Consider the following 3,447-nt stretch of genomic DNA (forward strand, 5'->3'; position numbering starts at 1 on the left):
CACTTAAGAATTTGTTTTATACATCATACCATTTATTGCTAAATATTTCAGCATGTATTTTCTAAGAACAAGGGCATTCTTTTGTGTAACCATAGATCAATTATCAAATTCAAGAAATTTATAGATACAATACTATTATCTCATACATAAGTCCATATCCAAATTTCACTAATTGTCCTAATAATATCATTTATGGAAATTTTTCTCTGATCCAAAATCCAATTCAGGGACATGTACTGCATTTAATGCACTGTCTCGTATCTATTATTATGAAACAATACTTGAGGCTATCTTTGTCTTTCATGATATTGACATTTTTAATAGTAAAGGCTGATGGTTTTGTAGTGTGTCCTTCAACTTGGATTTTTCTGATGTTTCCTCTTTATTGGAGTCAGATGTGCATTTTTGGCAAGAACACTATACACATGATGTTGTGTCCTCAATGCGTTACGCCAAGAAGTGCATTATATCAGTTCCTCCCATTACTAGTGAGGTTAACTTTGATTTTGTAGTGAAGATGGTGCCCCCACTGCATACTAAAAAAACCACCCATTTTTCCTTCTCCAATTAATAAGTCCCCTGTGGATAGACGCTTGGATATAATGTAATTATCTTGCTCCTTTTTAAACTTTCATTTAATAATTTTAGTATCAATTAATGATCCTGACCTGAATCAGTTATTACTGTTGGCTGCAAAATGGTAATTTTCCAGCTCTATTATTTCTTCCACATGTATTGGCTGGCACATTCTGCAAGGAAGAGATTTCCTTTCTCCTTATTTATCTATTTACTTCTGTGCTTACTGTCAGTATGGACTCATTAGTTCTTACTTCAGCCAATGGTTTATGATCCATTCTTCCATTTCTCATTTGGAGGCTCAAATTTTCCCATATTTGCTCAGAGGGACCTCTTGAAGTTGTCTCCTCTGTCATTTTTAATGATTCCATCATTTTTCGAGCTCTCCCTTATTTTCTGGCATAACAAAATGTTATCATCCATCTTGTACATTTCCTGTCTCAGCCCTAGAACTGACCATTCCACCAGGATGATCTGGCTTCTATTAGGGAGAAATTGTCTTTAAAAAACAAAATCTGAGTGCTAGATGCTTTCCTTGCTACCAGGGTGGTGTTATTTCTAAGCATGTAATAGAATGTGTTCTCTTTAAGTGCTGTATACAGTTCAGGGCCAACTCTGACTTCATTGTCCTTAACCCATTAGCAGCATTTGATTCTGATGATCACACCTTCCTCCTTGCTATACTATCTTCACCAGGTTTCCAGAAAATGATGCTCTCTTGGTCTTCCTCCATCCTCATGGAATACTCTTTCTCAGTCTAAATTTTCCCTCCTCTTCTCTGTACCCTTCTAAAGTTGAGTACCTCAATCCTTTTCTCACCTGTATCCACACTTCCTCCATAGACATCGCATCTGACAACTGTCAAACTTTTATATCTAACCCAACTTCTCCCTCAAGCTCTGCATTTTATATCTACTTATTTCTACTCAGCACCTTCGCCTGAATCTCCAGTAGACATCTACATTCAACATATACAAAACCGAACCACTCCAGCCTTTCCCGTCTCAGGTGACAGCAGCTCAGTTCTCCCAGTACTCCAGGCCAAAAACTTATAGGTACTTGAAATATATTTAGAATCCCACCATTTCCACTGCTCTCTCTATGATTGAAGCAGCCATTAATCTTGCCTAGGGCGTTTTCTTAATAGCCTCTTAAATCTCGCTCCTACAGTCTGCTTCCCATACAGAAGCCAGGATGACCCTTTTAAAATGGAAGTGTGTTCATATCGCTCTTCTGCTCAAAATGTAGCAGTGGCCCCACATTTCACTCAAGCCGGTACAATGGCCTACCGAGCCCTATATAATTTTCAGGCCCCCTCTAAGACCTCATCTCTCACTCTCCCCTTTTCTCTCCTCTCCATCCATACTAAATTCCTGCTGCTCCTTCCGCACGCCAGCACCCCAGGCACATCCCCGGTCTTGGTGTTATTCAAGCTGGTTCTTCTGTGTGGAAAGTGTTTCCCCAGATATCTGCTGGCCCAACTCCCTTGTGTCCTTCAGGTTTTGATAAGATTGTCCCCTCTCATGAAGCCAACACTGACTCCCCCTAACTCAGAACTCCTGACTCCCTGTTCCCTGCTTTCCTTCTCCCCACTCGCCATTTATCATCTTCTAACATTGTATAATTTACTTTTTTATGTTTATTGTTATTGGTTGTATCTCTCTGCTAGAGGTTAGCTCCATGAGATCAGGGATCTTGGTTTTGCTCACTGAAGGATCTAGAACCATAGGATCTCACCAAACATCTAGAACAGTGCCTGTCCTGTAATAGGCACTCAATTTTTAAAAAAATAAATCAATGAACCACTTTATCCTGTACTTTGACTTAATAAATTCATGGAAATGGGTGAGAACCCGCTGATAGATTGGAGTCCACATATGCCATTGTTAATACTGAGGTGTTCCTAAACACAACTTCTGTGATAGTCCGCTCATCTCCATATGTACTTGTTTGCCTCTTTCTACATGTAAATCTAGATTCATTTTAAAAATAAAAATGGTTTTAATCAGACAACATTTCCAGAGAACAGTAGGCTTTGCCTGCCCTGAATTATGCCTTTGCATGCACAATACAACCCAAACAATGAACTGATTTTGGTCTCTCGCTGTGACCAGGGACTACCCGTTGTTTCCTCTGCCTCTGCCATCTCTGTGATCTTGAGTTCCACAGGGGAAAAGGAGAGATGGGAGAAGCTATGACAGAAACCAAAAGTACTTTATATACAAGCTGTACATTTTCCTACTACACTGTTAAATTGACTCTACTTTCAGAATTGGCAGCAGATGTCACTTATGTGGCCCCAGAGTGATTCATATAATTTCAGCAGAAATAAAACACACCTTGACAGACATTCAAATAATGTGCTTGGGGTATTTCTGGACAATCACCATGATGTCAACAAATTTTGAAAGGCATATGTGGAATGAGCGTTAAAATATCTCTACTGACAAGATAAGACTTTTATGGCCACCAGTAAAAGATAATACACTCCATTACAAAGTAAATACCCTCTCTGCTTCTTGTCAGGGGCATCTAGGTGGCTTCTGTACAAGATTATTGATTCCTTTGCCAACAACGTTCCTGGGACATTAGGAAACATTTTCCTCATGTGTAAACTGGTGTGTTCACAACTTTTCTAATTCAAGTGAACAAGTTCATCAGACTAGGGAGAGTGTTGGATGAGAACTTGGTCTAAATTTTTGAGCCTCAGTTCCACTATAGCAGAAAAAAGCATAACTGCTCATTTCAGATGCATGTAGAAGTACGTGAATTTCAACTTACTAAGCATACCAGCATCATTAACGAGAAAATGAAGTTTTTAATTTATATATTTCATGTCTTCCAAAATTACATTGTGAAATATCTTGATAT

The 3,447-nt window shown here is 38.8% G+C and overlaps 1 protein-coding gene across 2 annotated transcripts in view; it reads left to right on the forward strand.

The window, feature by feature from the left end:
• The window catches only part of PDE7B (phosphodiesterase 7B), a 356,282-nt gene that overhangs the window by 285,461 nt on the left and 67,374 nt on the right, over positions 1-3,447 (forward strand). The gene's annotated exons all lie outside the window — the stretch shown is intronic.

The sequence above is a fragment of the Propithecus coquereli genome, unplaced genomic scaffold (genome assembly GCF_000956105.1).
Source record: "Propithecus coquereli isolate 6110/MARCELLA unplaced genomic scaffold, Pcoq_1.0 Scaffold98, whole genome shotgun sequence".
Lineage (NCBI taxonomy): Eukaryota > Metazoa > Chordata > Mammalia > Primates > Indriidae > Propithecus > Propithecus coquereli.